The sequence below is a fragment of the Lissotriton helveticus genome, chromosome 8 (genome assembly GCF_964261635.1).
Source record: "Lissotriton helveticus chromosome 8, aLisHel1.1, whole genome shotgun sequence".
In the NCBI taxonomy this organism is placed as follows: domain Eukaryota; kingdom Metazoa; phylum Chordata; class Amphibia; order Caudata; family Salamandridae; genus Lissotriton; species Lissotriton helveticus.
Genome location: NC_136069.1, coordinates 878,252,565 through 878,268,898, shown reverse-complemented (window position 1 = coordinate 878,268,898; position 16,334 = coordinate 878,252,565).

Below are 16,334 nucleotides of genomic sequence, written 5' to 3'. Positions count from 1 at the left end.
GAAGCCTTGCTTGTAGTCAAGTTGTTCTTGCACAGAGTTGGAGAAACATAGGTGCTGTGGCATCAGGCTGCTGATGGCATCCAAGACAGCCAGGAGGAACCTGGAGAAGGATGCCTTTGAGACTCTGGCCACTCTGGCAGTGGTAGGTTGGAAGGTACCAGAGGCTAACATGTGCAGCAATCGAAGTCGATTTGTCTGTGGATGGATGTTTGTGCAGTGTTGGGAAGGTGCCTGTAGTCTTGGCACAATCTGAGTGAGTAGGCATAGGATGAAGGTCCTTTTTAGCCTGTAGTGGGCTATCACCTCCTCTGTCCGGAGGTGTATCAGGGTGATCTTTTGGCAGTAGATCTGCTCTTTTCTGCAGCGCTGCCTTTGTGGTGGTGCTGGTGGCAGTGGTCTTCTTGGAGCTCCACGCTAGAAGAGTAGTACCTCCATGGTGTTGTTGAGAATGCAAATGAGGGTCTGGGTTAGTCTCACTAATATACAGGGGTGTTTGCTAAGTATGGGCGAATTTTGCAGATTTGCGGTCCGCGAAATCTCGCAAAATCTCAAAAAAATCTGTAAGTTCGCGAAACAATTCGCGAACTCATGGATTTGCCCAAGTATACTAGATTACTGTTTCTACTGGCTAATCAGTAAGTGCTAGCTCATTGTGTAAATGCATAGTGCTTTCACTTACTGATTAGCCAGTAGAAAGTACTCCAGTTGAGTAGAGGTATTGCACAAAACGGTGGCATCTTCGTGGATAACTATGCAGGGCAGGATTCATTCTGGCACGAGGCTCCTGTCACTAAAATTAAACCTCAACAGGAAGCACTTACAGATATAAAAAAGCAGGTGCCCGAGTTGAAGCTCAAATTCAGTAACGTTTTAATCAGCCCAAAACATCAGTGAGCACAGTCGAGGCTGGGCAAGTGTGCTTTATCCCCATATCTGCTGAAAAGTTTTCCTACACTGCAGCTGCGTAAAGGGCCAGAAGATTTTTCTCCAGTGACCAAGTGTGCCTGTAACTTTGCCACCGCGCCAAAAGGCGCCGAGGTTCCCTGAGTGAGCTGTCCATCATAGTTGAGAAAGGGCGGGAACACGATTGATACCGCTAGTGTGTGGTGTGCGGGGCCACACAGGCGGGGCTGCTATGCGTGTTCACATGTCTCTTGTGTAAAAGGGTCAGAGTGCGAGCAGCCAGCAGATGAGGAGAAAGCAGCCTCCTGGTCACAGGAACTACACGGGGATGGCGCTCGAGAAACTCATGGATGCAAAGACCTCCCTCAAGTATTACAGCTAATTTTCGACGGCAGAGATGGGGATAAAGCACACTTGCCCAGTCTCGACTGTATTGGGCTGATTAAAACGTTACTGAATTTGAGCTTCAACTCGGGCATGTGAAATCCGCCCACGAGCGGATTTGCGGATTTTTGGGCAATTTTGCGAGATTCGCGGATCGCGAAATTGCCGAAAATCCGCAAATTCCGCAAGAGGAACGGATTTTGCGCCCATAGTTAGTGTTTGCACCCTTTTTTAGACCAGCAATTTTCTGGTCTTAAAAACCTGGCCCTAAGTGGACTTAGCAGCAGTTTTGAGGGGTTATCGCCGGACTGGAATTTCATTTTAAATATTGTGAAGTGGGGTTAGCGGCAGTTATTGCATGGGATTGCCCACCTTGCATCTCATTTTCGTTAAGTCCTGCAAACAGAGGTAGCAATCTTAAAAATTCATGTTTACGCTGGAAATAAGCCGCTAACTGCAGTTAGTGGCACTCTATAAACAAGGCTACAAAAAAAAGTTGTCGTAATGCCATAAAATTGACTCTGCTGCCCGGTTAAGTTCTTGTAAATATATGCCCCTTAATTGTAAAATCTTACAGGAGATTTAAGGGTAGTATAGCTTACTGACAAATACTCTATTTTCCTAGTGAATAAACAAGTCAGTTTGGGATAGACAACAGACAGTTCAGAAAATTGATTATAATGCCCATTTCCATATAGCAGCAAACTTGATAACGAAGCATACACAAGTTGTAATTGAGTTGGGTGAGAGTTTGACGGCCTTTTAACGAAAGCCCAATATCACATAGCCATAGTGCTGTAGGAAATTTAGGGATACCAATGGGTCTTACAGTGGAGTTAAACCAATCTAAGTAATATTACTTGTTTTCTCATACCTGTCATTTAGTATTAAGTTTGGTGTCTAAAGGATTGGGCAGAGTCCATTAAAGCTTTCTCGCTCTAGATCATAGCCTCTTCACAATCAGGGATGTCCTCTTCCTGTCAGTGCACTTGTGCTGTGGTGGGGAACTTGGTGTAAAGAGCACTTACTTAACAGGGTTAGGGGGTTTTGCCGCCCTCCTTGCTAGTCTTACCCCTGAAAAACCAGTCTGCTGCCAAGAAAATTAAGATCAAAAAGGCCTCTGAGTGACACCATATGGAAGGAATTAGGGCAGGGTTGCAGCTAATATTGGTGCAATAGGAGCAGTGGCACCGGGCTCCACTACTTCCATTTTAGCTGACGGAATTTCAAGAAGATTTCATTAAACTACCCCTGGGTAAAGACGCCTGTGTTTATGCTCTACGGAATGAAATCTGGAAAAATTACTGCACAAAATATCACTTTTTTGCTTTCAGCTAATCAGTGGGGTATGCACTGGAGCCACTCCACCCCAAAAATGGAAATTGTCACTGTTTGTAGGTTATTTTTCCTAAAAAAGTCAACCGCTGCCAAGGAAGTTCAATCAAATAAAAAGGGATGCAAGAAACACCATCTGAAAGACACCAGGGCAGGGGATGGTGCAGGTTCAGTAGCCCAGGAACCCAGAGCCCTACGGACTCTAGTACTGCTATTGTGCCGCTCGCAGCAGTTTAGACTTTGCCGGGACCTTGCCTCTGATTTTGTGGCCGTCTGGGGAGTAAAGCGGGACTCCAACTCCCAGGAGCCCCGCAACCACCAACACCTGTGCTACTCTTGCAGCTGCTTAAAAACTGCTCGCGGCCCCCGCTTCGCAGGAGCCCCTTGCAGCAGTTTGGACTTTGCCGGGACCTTGCCTCTGATTTTGTGGCCATCTGGGGAGTAAAGCGCGACTCCAACTCCCAGGAGCCCTGCAACCACCAACACCTGTGCTACTCTTGCAGCCGCTTGAAAACTGCTCGCTACCCCCGCTTCGCGGGAGCCGCTCGCAGCACTTTGGACTTTGTCGGGACCTTGTCTTTGATTTTGTGGCCGTCTGGGGAGTTAAGCGGGACTCCAACTCCCAGGAGCCCCGCAACCACCAACACCTGTGCTACTCTTGCAGCCGCTTGAAAACTGCACGCGGCCCCCGCTGGGCAGGGGCCGCTGGCAGCAGTTTGGACTTTGTCAGGACCTTGCCTCTGATTTGGTGGCCGTCTGGGGAGTAAAGCGGGACTCCAACTCCCAGGAGCCCCGCAACCACCAACACCTGTGCTACTCTTGCAACCGCCCACAGCTTATATCATCGTGCACCCCCCCCGCAATGCGGGACGTGCTCGGGGCGAAGCCCGGGCCAAGGGTAGGCCCATTTGTGCCCGTTGGAGACCGGGGGAGGCAGGGCTGGGCCCCCCCTCTGACAATACCTGTTCCCCGAAATCTGCTTCAACTCGAACTCGAAGTAAGTGGTGGAGTGATTTAAGACTTGTTATACTTGTCTGTAAATATGCCTGCTCAGGAGAAAAAGGGGAAGAAGGTCACAGGCGTGGCATATGTTGCCGGTATGCTGGATCAATTTATCACGAGAGCCTCGTCTGTCCTTGAGCATGAAATTGGCTTAACTGAGCGGCGCCTCTCTATGGACCTAATCTTTAACAAGCGCTCTTCTTTGGGGAGTCGAGTGAGTGCGCCATCCCCTGTGAAAAGCTTACAACTCGCCCCTACTATTTCGGCACCAAGTATAAGTAACGGTGATCCGAGTGCTGTGAATATTGAAATCAATCCGGGTGGGGCCCAGGCACAGACTGCTTTTCTTTCGAATGGCATAATATTGGAATCGACTAGGGGCCCCGCGACACATGCAATGGAAGCCCACAAAAAACATTTGCTTCCTCCTGAGCAGACACCGGGAGCAATCCCTAAGAGGAAGCGTGGCGGCACACACCAGAAGGGGAGAAATCCAAAAGCTCACAAGCCGAATAAAAGTAGCAATGTGGCTACGCTGGAATCTCCTGTTATCCAAACAGGGAATTGACAGAGGGATAGCTGTTAAGAATATTCAGCCACACTTAGACCTACCCTCAGACTGTGCACCGTACGTCGCAATATTGACTGGGGTGCAAGAATTGGATCATGGGAAGACCGAAATACATGACCAACTTAAAAATAAAATGATACATTGGCTAAATAATAACAGACCCCTCCCGGGAGAAGTCAATGGTCAGATATTGTGTGTAAGGAGAGTGAGCTGGGTGGGAAGTAGACCAAAAAACCAAGTGGGGGATTGTATTGTTGTAAATTTTAAGGACCCGAGAGCTGTGGGCCATGTTTGTGTGTGGCCACCGAGATTCTCAGGCTCCACCATTAGGGCCCACAACTTAAGTCATTTCCACTCCCCCCCAAACCACATGGTCATTCACGGTCAGTATGAATGGAACAGGGTTAGTTATAACGGCCCACAGTTTTCTGTTCCACTTAGTAATAGATTCAGTGGTTTAGATTTGGTAGATTGACTAATTCCCACGTGCACTAGTATGAATGTTTCACCGAAACAAAGTTTAACATTTAGTGAGGCTTTGGGAGGGGGTCCTACCGCTCACCCTCTCAAATGTTGAGGAGGGGTTGATAACGGATGATTTACCACTGCTGCCTAATCCGGTTGGGGCGGGGGACAGCCCCACTGGTGCTACTGTGCCCATCTATGAATATGCTGCCCTGGTTCAAGCCTCCAAGGAAAATAGCGGAATTGTTATCCAGGGATTGGCTGAGATGCATGGGATAAATCACCACCGGGATAAAAGACTAGTTACTGGAGGCATAAGAATTCTATCGTGGAATATCGCAGGGTTGGTGTCCAAATTGGACCAACCCGATTGGGGGGGCCTACATTGAGGGACATGAGATCTGCCTATTCCAGGAAACTTGGGCAACTGATCCCCAGTATATAGTAGGGTTCGTGACATACTGTGAAGCAGCCTCTGAGGGGCCTATGGGTAGACCATCGGGGGACTCTGTATTTGGGTTGGTACCCATCTGGGATGCAAGATAAGGCGGATCGATACGCATTCTCCAGATATTACGTGCATCGTTCTGTTACACAGTAACCTCCCTAGACTAGCGGTTATTAATGTCTACTCTAGGCCAGTACAATATGGTGCCACTTCCCCTACCATACACTCCTTGGCAAACTTTCTCGGCACACTTGAGGGGGGTACTCGTCTTATAATCGGTGGGGACTTTAATTGTCACTACGTGCCCCTCAATGGTATGGCGCAAGCCATAAGTAGTGATGAGGACATAGCCTGGTCAATTCCCCCCCCCTAATATTTATCCCACTAGGAGCTGGACACCCCTAGTCTTGCAGCTAACAACTTTAACTTTGACTTACTCCTTAAGGGCATGTAATGGGCGGTTTATTGGAGACAGCTCGGGTTATCCCACCTTCCAGTCAGGCGATGTAGCAACAATAATTGACTATTTAATGCTTAGTCTGGAGGTCTGGCATAATGTGGTTGATTTCAGAATTAATCTACGCCCCGAAAGCGATCACAACCCACTAATTATGAATCTGGACTTCCAGCTGGCGGGAGTGGGTATCCACAGAGAGCCCGTGCAACGCAACAATTTGGAAGTTGCCCAAGGAGGGAGACGGATTAGGTGGGCAGAAAATAACCAGTCCCCGTAAATTTTGTCCAAGCTTTATACAAGCATTACTCCACTGCTGGAGAAGGCTAGCTGCACTATGGAGAATATACTGAACTTAGGCCCCAATAGTCAATTCGGGGAAATACATCTGGAAATGGTCCAGATTCTAGGAGAATTCTTTTTTAACAGCACTTCACAAAAACAGAAACCCGGTACTGATAAAAATTCCTGGTATGGCAGGGATTGTAGGGTAGCAAAAAAGGCTCTGCTGGTCGCACTAAAGGGGAACAATAAGGATTGTATTAGGGAAGCAAGGGCTGATTTTAGGATAATAACCAAACAAGCTAAATTAGATTGGGAGGAAGAAAGATGGCAGGCCATGAAGACTGCTCTAGATACTAAAGATATATTATAGAGAACAGTGGTCCCTATTCTAAAAGAATACACAAGGGGAGATAATGATACACTAGATAGAAAGTATGTCTCTATAATATGATACTACCCAAGGTCCTTACCGAATTACCTTTGGGTTTCCTTGTCCTTGTATAATAATACTAGATACTAAAGATAGCAGATCTTTCTGGAATTTGGTCCACACCGGAAAAACCGAGGGAAGGACCATTATTGACCCCAACATTGATGAACAATCCTGGCATCTATATTTTAAAGAATTGTATTCTGGATCATGCTCTACTACAAATTATAGTAATGCATCCCAACATCATTTTAATACAGAAACGATGCAGGAAATACCTCCATTTACAATGGGTGAGGTATTATCAGCCCTGGCAAAGCTGCAGCCTAACAAGGCACCTGGTTTGGACAGGATTCCAGGGAATTTGTTCAAAAATGAACAGACAGTATGGGCACCATATTTACTATTGCTTTTTAATGAAATACTCCACTGCCTCCATGTCCCGTCGACATGGGCCGGGCGGAGATTGTCCCCATTTTAAAAAAAAGGGTCACCGATTGAGCCTGCGAGTTACAGGCTAATCAGTCTTATTGATGTCACGCAGAAAATCTATGGAAGGATACTGTTGGGCAGACTACAGGAGTGGATTGAAGACCGAGATATATTAACTCCATTACAAGCAGGATTTAGATCTAAAATCTCGATTATAGACCAATTGTTTAGGCTCCAGTTAATTTACTGGAAGCACGTAGTTTTGGAAGGGGGGACCTGTATCTTACATTTGTGGATTGGAAGTCGGCGTTCGACATGGTGGATCGTGACCAGATGTGGAATATCCAGCTCGACATGGGAGCTCTGCCATATCTCTGTCAACAACTTAAACGCCTCCACGAGAATACATACGCCAGGGTAAGATACGGCAAGAATCGTCTATTAACAGCCCCCTTCCCCGTTGGAAAGGGGGTCAGGCAAGGCTGTGTATTAGCCCCGACCCTCTTTTCTTTATTTTTAAATGGTCTAATTGATGACCTGCTTGCCGGTAAGGATCTGGACTCTCCAAGAATAGCGTCATCTAAATTTCCCGCGCTAATGTTCGCGGACAACACCCTGCTCCTCTTAAAGTCATCAATGGGGATGCAGAGGGTGATGATTGAGTTTGCCTAGTTCTGCAAAAAGCGAAAATTGGTAGTTAACATTAATAAAACAAAATACATGGTATTTAATGCCACTACCACCAACTGCCCACATCCTTTGATGGATGATAGACCATTAGAGCAAGTTAAATTATTTGATTACCTGGGCCTATCACTAAATGATAAAATGGGATGAGGTCCCCAAATTGGGAAGGCCAACCTGAAAATTGACCCAGGCAATAGGGGGACTAACGACAGTTCACAGGTCTTGTGTGGCAAAGACCATAAGCCCATTGCTCGAGATTTATAAAGTTCAAGCTAGGTCTGCTGCCCTTTACGGGGCAGAGTTGTGGGGACATTGTTCCCTAAGGCCCTATTGCTTACTGAAAATAAGCTTATTAGAAATATTCTAGCTCTCCCAGTAAGTACGCCCCTTGTGCCTCAACGAATGGATCTGGATATTCTCCCAATAGAGGACTTAATCTCTGCAAGATCGCTGTTATATTGGCGGAGGGTGTGGAGTACACCCGAGCTGAGACACTATAGGGATGAATTAAAAGCGGTACTGTTATTATTGGGGGCTGTAGGCCGTATACCCTGGCTCTCGTTTGTCAGGGATTCTTTTCGTGCCATGGGTAGGGAGGACCTATGGACCACCCCTGAGGAATCATGCTTAGCTACTTCCAAAAGTCAACTAGCGAAAGCTGTGAAAGCCCATAAACTCACTAGCCTAATTCAGGGAGTAGCAACTACCAGTTTAACATATGGGTTCCTTGACTTTAAGTCACTTTACCAATTTGAGCAGGTTTTAGATCAGATCCAGCCGCCTTTAGCTAGGAAGCTGTATTTGCAATTCAGATATGGGACACTCCCGCTCTATGCAGTAACTAATAAGTGGGCTGGGGGTATATAGTCCTTTTGCCCAGGAAGCATGGTGGAGGAGAAAACAGTGACCCGTACTGCTATTCTGCCCAGCATATAAGCGGACTAGGGCAAGATGGATAATCCAACTCTGTAGAAACACGGGCATTAAAAATTATCAAGATTGTTTAAGGATCCTAAAATCTGATACTGCATTAGTTTATGTTGTGGCCTGCTCAAAATTTCTCTTTGCCATGTGGCTTAAACGCATGTTTCTGCTAAAAAATGTTATTTAGCCACTAGCGCCCGTTTTTTTTTAAACTCAATTTCTAGCTAGTGGGAGGCCTTTTAACAATGTTTGCTAATTTTTAAAACGTTTTTATACCATCTTAACTTTAAATTATTTTTTTATCAACTTTTAATTCTCACAATTAATCCCCTTGTTATCCTATTCTGATCCCTGTGTAAACTGTATGAGCCAACAATAAAATGTAACTGCAATCCCTCATGCTGCTATTGATCATATTTTATTGTATTGTTAAAATCTATATGTGCTTTTATGGCTGAAATAGCCGCAATAAAGTTTTCTGATGATGATGACTTCTATTGTGGCTGAAGGAGTCTCAAGAAGCCATCAATACAATACTCCAGGGTAAAACCACAGGGGTTGATGCTCTACTATTTTTCTTTCAGTTAATCAATGAGATATTCCCTTAAGAACTGATTAAACCCTAATAATTGATGTATTTTATTGCCCCAACAGCAGTCAAGGGAGAAATTTTCCTTGCTTGCACCGCAGCCCATGGTACCCTATGTTCTCTACTGCACTAGGGACCTAGGTAACACCGAGCACAGTGTGATGCCAGAGTGGGCCATGAACTTGAGGCATCCTCTCTGGCCATAAACCTATATTTAATCCAATCTCATTAATGTAAGGTATCTTTGCCACTCCCACACACTAACACCAGATCTTCCAACTATACATCCCCCAAGTCCCTTTGCTCAGCTATGGTACCTCCACAGGAGATCCTCTGTGTTCCATGACCTCCCTTTGCTTCAGATTTTCAATCCAGACACTAGTCTACATCCCCTCGTGGTGTGTAGGGTATCAGGCTGACCACGGCTGTGGTACACAGATGGAGTCATTTCAGGTAGCAAGAAGGGGTAGAGGCGCAGCACAGTCTAATTGCACTCCTTGACAGGTTTCTAATTGCATCTTTTACCTGACCTCCAGCTGAGGGTTTCATCCCTTTCTGTTATGCTGTCTGGGGCATAACTCATTCCTAAATGTTGTCGCTGCATGTGGAATTCTGGAGCTATGGCACGCCAAACATCTAAAGAGCAGCCATCGTGGATTTGACATACTCCAGCTTCCATTGATTTATATATATTTTTTAAAACAAATCCTGCCCCCATGTCATTAGATTGTTAATTTCTGAAACAGATGATTTTTTCCACTTAACAGTCATTCATTCATGGTTAAAACTAATTATGTACTACAAAGTTATCTAGTCATATACTTTAAGTACAGTGAGTTTGTGCCGAAATATCAATTTTTTCATGTTTTATCATCAATTACTAATGCTTTACACAGACATATACATAGACATATACATAAAGAGATACTTCTTTAAAATCCCAGTGTACAGCACAGCTGCGTAGCCAGGCACCACATTCATATGACAGTAACAACTTTGCATGTACAAATTCTGCTTCACCTTCCTGTGTACTGCTTATTTGCACATGCACTACATGAGGTCATTATATATCACCAACGTATAATGCCTATTGGCACTGTGAAGAACCACATTCATACTTTCTGTACTATTGTCACATCCCAAGCATTGCCATCACATCCCACTTATTGTCATCCTAGGCCAGAGATTGCTAATACATTGTAAGTATCACCATAACATTTCAGAGATAGTATTCACGGTCTAGCATTTTCCATCATATTACAGGAATAGCTATCAAATGCCAGGGACTGCCACCATAAGCCACGGACTGTCAGAATGCTCTAGTAACTGGCAGCATGTGCAGCGTATAATCAATATACTCATATGATCATTATAATGTATAGACTACTGTAATATTCCATGTATTTACATCCCACATCAGGTAATGATATCATATGCCAGATCACCATCATGTGATTAAGATCACCTTCATTGGACCCAGCCTTCTTCCATAATATATCCATCATCTTCACATACCACAGGTAGGTCAAATACACGACAGATCACAACCATGTGCCAGAGATTGCATCATGTGTCAGCAATTGCTGTCACATGCCACTCCACCACATGCAAGATAACACTATCATATGCCAGGCCTACCAAAAACCACTTCAGAATGCTTATCTGATTATAATGATTTTTACATATGTTATGTTGATTTGTATAGTGCACTAATCACTCTAGAGGGTATCCAGGCGCCTGGGCAGGTGTTTGGGTGTATGGTCCCCAAGGTGCTTATATGAAGAGTCAGGTCATCAGACTCTTGCAGACTCAAGAAATGAGAAAAAGGGTCTGATGTGTTTAGAGAAGTCATTCCATGTCTTGGGTGTGATATAGGAGAATGAGCAACCTCCAGTTTTCTTTTGCAGATGTGAGGAGTGTGTGCGAGTGAGAGTAAGTCACAGTGTGGGTGTCTGGTGCGCTGATGAAAATGTATGCTGCTGTTCAGGTATTGTGGTTTTATGTTGTTTAGGGCCTTGTATGTGTGCTTGAGAAGTTTGATTTGACTGCACTTGTTAATGGGAAGCTAGTGAAGCCTCCTGAGGTGTGTCATGAGATGTCAAGTATGAGTCTTGCAGCGGTGTTCCAGACGGTATGAAGTCTGTGTAACAGTTGTTTGGAGATTCTAGTATAGGGAGTTTTGCCATAGCCCAGCCTGCTGATGAAGAGTGCTTGTGTGATGATCCATTTTGCATTCTGAGGCAACCATTTGAAGATCTTTCACAGCATCTGTAAAATGTTGAAGCAGGATGTAAACACTGCTTTGACTTGAACCATCATGTTGAGCTTGTCATCTAGGATGATCCCTAGATTTCCTGCATGGTTTGTGGGTGCGGGTCCTAGCTCCAATGGCCACCATGTGGAGTCCCAAAAGGAGGTCTTGCCGCCGAAGACCAGTACTTCTGCCTTGTTCGAGTTGAGCTTCAAGCATTTGGTTTGCATCCACTCTGCTACCATGGTCATGCAGTTGGTGAAGTTGATTCTGTTGGTATTTGTCTCTTCTGTCAGGGAGAGGATGAGTTGGGTAGCATTATCATAGATCACAGTGTTGTCTTGTGATTGGATTATGTTGGCGAGCGGTGTTATGCATATGTTGAAAAGGGTGTGACCCGGGGACTATTCCTGAGGGAGTCTGCATATCAGTTTCTTGGTCTCTGATGTGAAGGGTGGCAGCCTGACCGTTTGGGTTCTTTCCATGTGGAAGGAACAGATCCATTTGAGAGTGGAACCTTGTATGCCAATTTTGTGAAGTCTTCTGATGAGGATGTTATGGGAGACAGTGTCAAAGGCTGCGGAGAGGTCAAGCAGGATGAGGATTGCTGTTTCTCCTTGGTCCAGTGTGATTTGAATGTCGTCAGTGGCTGCGATGAGTGTTGTTTTGGTGTCGCCGTTCTTTCTGAATCATAATTGAGTGTTGTCTAAAAGATGGTGAAATTCGACATGGGTTATGAGTTTCTTGTTGATGGCCTTCTCAATCACTTTGGCTGGATATTGGAGCAGAAAGATGGGTCAAAAGTTGCCCAGTTAATTTGGGATGACCTTGGGCTTCTTAGGGAGGGTGTTGATTTCTGAGAGTTTCATTTAATTTAGGAAAGTGACAAATGTGATGGAGGTGTTCATGATGTGGGTCAGGGTAGTGCTGATTTGGCATGTTCCCAGGATGTAGATGTGGTGGGGGCATGGGTCGATTGGTGCTCCTGATTGGATGTGTCATTTATGGTGAGGGTTGCCAATTTGGTCAAGTGCCCATCTTGGTTGATGGTGGGTAGGTTAGCAATTAGTTCTCTGGGTTTTTTGCAGGTGTGCGAAGTTGCTGTAGATGTTTGCGAATTTCCGTTGGAAGATGTTGGATACATTTTTGCAGAGTTGTTGGAAGACAGAGATGTTGCTGACAGTGGCTTGGGCGAGGTGAAATCTTTGATGATTGAGAAGATCTCCTTGCAGCTGTTGGAGTTTCCTTCAAAGTGGCCCACTAGTACTTTTCTCTTGGTGTCTCTAATTTGCGGGTGATAGGGTCTGGGTGCAGCCTTGTAGGTGGTGCTGTTGGTGGTGTTGTGGCTGGCTCTCAATTTCCTTTCAAGTTGTTTACAGTGCCATTTGGTGTCTCTGAGATCTTCTGTGTACCACCCGGCCTGCTTTTTTGGTCTACTAGCTTGTTGGGTTTGATGAGTGCAAGGGAGTCCGCACAGTTCTTGAACCAGTTGTTGAAGTTGTTGATGTCTGTTTTGAGGTTGTCTTTGGGGCTAAATTGATCCATGCTGAGGGTGCTCAGCCAGTCTGCTTCTGTGCTTTTGTCCCAGCTGTAGCTTGGGTGCCGTTGCTTGCAGTGAAGATGGGGTCCAGTGTGTGTCCTGCTGTGTATGTTGATTCTGAGATGAGCTTGATGAGCCCAACGCTGCTCAAGCTTTTGATGAGTGCCGTGGAGCACTTCTTACCAGACTTCTCCCATTTCTAGGAACTGTACAGAACAAGTATTAATATTACTCAGCTAATAGTACTATTCATAGGTATTATAATGACCTCCTGAACACTACATTTGCCAATGTTAAATTGTCAGCTTACTGAGGCGTTCTGCTATCATTTTTGAATAATGTCAACAGCTTGTAGTACAAAAGTATCAGTCATTCCTTTCTGAAGTGCCGAGGTATTGTCTGAGCTCCTCCATATCAGTTTTCCAATTGTTTATTTTTTTCTGTAAACACATTTCACAAATATACAATTTGCAAATTAATTCAAACAAATTCATTATACAATATGATTGCACTTATAAGATGCAAATGTCTGAAACGACATCAAATACCAGGAGATCAAACGTATTCCACATTTAATAGAATATTTTAGTGCGCTGGTTTTTATGACTCTATTGTTTGTAAGCTGTAAGCCTATATATCTATCACCTCCTGCACTCACTGTTGTAAAGCTGGGCAGGCCTGGTCTTTCCAATGTCTCTCTACCTCCTGGTATAGCACCAGAATTATATTATCAAAAATACAAATCTAAAATGGACTTATGTGGTGACCCTAACATAATCAGTTGAATATTAAAATATTTTTTTCCTTGATAATAGAAATCTTGATAAAAACTAAATCCCAGTAGGTCCACATTTTTGGAGAGCTAGCAAACATGTACATGATTGAACGACCGTAGTTGGCAACTTGGACAACTAGCAGAAGTCCTTGTTTAGATAGAATTCTTATAAGGGGTGATATATAAGTCAAAAGAGTTCCTATAAAATTGCATTATATGCTTTACCAAGATGGTACTAAATACATCATGCATAGTGATCTTCCTAAGGATTCTATGATGACATCTATTTATAACCATTTAGACCATTTATCCGCCCATTTTCCCAGTTTAGCCTCAACGAATAAAATAAATCCTGATAATATATCTTATTCTAGCATAGGTTAGACTTCATCATAAGTGTACATAGTTAGGGAGAATTTGCAGTTCTGTTTATGTTAATCTAGAAGGCAGGTTCTGATCTGTAGATAGGAGGGCACCCTGTTTCAGCACTGAGCTGAGGACTGTATAAACTCTGACAACAGTTAAAAGCTTTGGATAGGCTGTTGCATCTTCTTCCAATATCATATATTTAATATTCTGTACAATCCACTTAATAAATTCTGGCTCTGTAGAGGCTTTTTACAGCCCTCACAATACTTAGCCTTGAGTAATTTTCAAATTCCTCACATTTACATTATAGATGTTCAATATAATGTGCTAATTGCATACTATCAGTCTGTATTTGGCGCTCAAGTGCAGTGATTATTTTTGATCTGTTTGTGAGGCAACAGCCGGTGTGGTTCCTCTTGTACAGACAGAGTATCTACTTTCGTGCCTACCTGTTCAAGGCCCTCCATATATTCCTGATTGTAGATGAAATTTCCATCACTTCTTTAATAATTAATTCAAGCATCTCTTTCACTGAGGTCTCTATCTGTCGAGCATCATTGTTAGCTTCTTCAGGTTCATGCAGTGCATGATACTTGTCTGTTTTATGCCAGCCTATTGAGCAGATTTTCTGTGATCCTCAATCTTCTGAGTCGCTGCTACAAATAGAGTCTATGGAGAGATAAAGTGATTGGTATCTGGGGCCACTTTGAAGAACATGGGTAACAGGTGCATCTTGTGGACTTGGTGATTTCCATTTCCTCTTTGACCATATTGAATTGACTGTCATGGACAGCCTCAGATCTGAGGTTTTGTCTAGTGTGGCACTATCCCCTTCATCTGTGGCTCTGATTGTGGGTGAAAGGCTTTTGGCTCTCTCCCGCAACAGAATTTTGATCCATATTTTTGAGAAGGTTGCAGTCTGTGTCTCCATTACAGAAATGACCAGTGGTATTTCTTCAGATATTTTTATTTATTTTAAATAAAATGTTATTGTTTTCATATAACATAAAACAATAGCTGCCAGGACACAGTACATCAGAAGCAATCAATGGTCCATGCACTGTGCTAGTACAGGTTGCAGGTGTCATTCTAACATGTACAGTCCGAATGCATGACTTATTATAACATGCCATTTGTCCTCTTCAGCTAGCAACTAACACATTTCATCTTCCAACCGCCCCATCTTCAGTCAACCCTTGCCAAGCTGTCATATGTAGAGTTCCATAATGGGCAGTAAGATCTGGAGTTCTCTCCTGTAGTTCCAAATCCCACCCAGGCTTCCCATGCAAGGTCAATTGCTACCACCCTCTGAATCCTCCACTGAAAGAAGAGAGCTGTGAGGCATATCTGTGTTAGCATCCGGGCCAATAGGCTATCTACAAGATGTTCCCATGCTCTAGCCCTATCAATTGTTCCCCACACTTTCTTCAGTTTCCGGATCAATAGAGCACTATCGATTCCTGACCATTTAACTAGTTCTTCACACCATTTAGTCAGTTGTGTTCGCCCAGTGGCTTTCCAATGCATTATCAATTCTTGTTTTGCTAGTATCTATGAAAGATCAGTGAATCTAGTAGTGGTTTTGAGCTTATTTGGGCATGGGTAGCCCCCAAGGAGGCAGGCCAGGGGTGCAAAAATAATGTGACCCGAGCTCCCCACATCTTGGACATGTTACAGCAGCTGTTCCATAGAACCTATTGATCCTACCAGGTGTAAGGTAAGCTCTGTGCAGAAAATAAAATGTAATTAATTTGAACCTTGTATTACAAGAGACAGTGGGTATGTGTGCTAGGATCTTCTCCCAGTTCGTATCAGTAATATGAAGTTATAGATCTATCTCCCATTTCACTTTCAAATCTGTGAGGGTAGCAAGAATGTCAGCAGGTATGGCTTGATATATGTACGTGACCCCTTTAACAAGACCCGTCGTCTTACATGTCCCCTCGTAAAGTGACTTTGAATCCTTCCCAAAAAATGTCTGCGCCCTCCAAAGTGCCAACGATAAGTTTGAAAAATTCTATAATGGCAGTACAAAGTTCTACCTTGAACTTCTGATCTAATGAGGCTGATGCCTGGAATCCTCAATAACAACAAGAGAGGAAGGGCAAGAAAGGACACACCTATACCCCAGATAGATAATTATTAGCAACAAAGGAGTGACTAAGATAAAAGTGATGTAGTCCCGCTTGGTGTTGCAGGTGTGGTCAAGACTCACACAAACATGCTGGCATCCAGCTGGAGAAAACAGACTGTCTCCCTTAGTGTGCCCAAGTGACTCCTGATTACAGGAGGAAACAAAAAAAGGGCCTGTAAATCACCATGTGTTCAAAACAAAAAAGTCGCCTTATTTGTTTAGAAGGACCCTCACTCACCACTAGTTGGTGACATGCTTCATCATCGGGTCCCCGCTGGGGTGACCGAATGTCCCCCCAGCGTGCTACAACGCCTGATTACAGCGGAGCAGGATGTGGTGAATGTAACAGTGCCGAA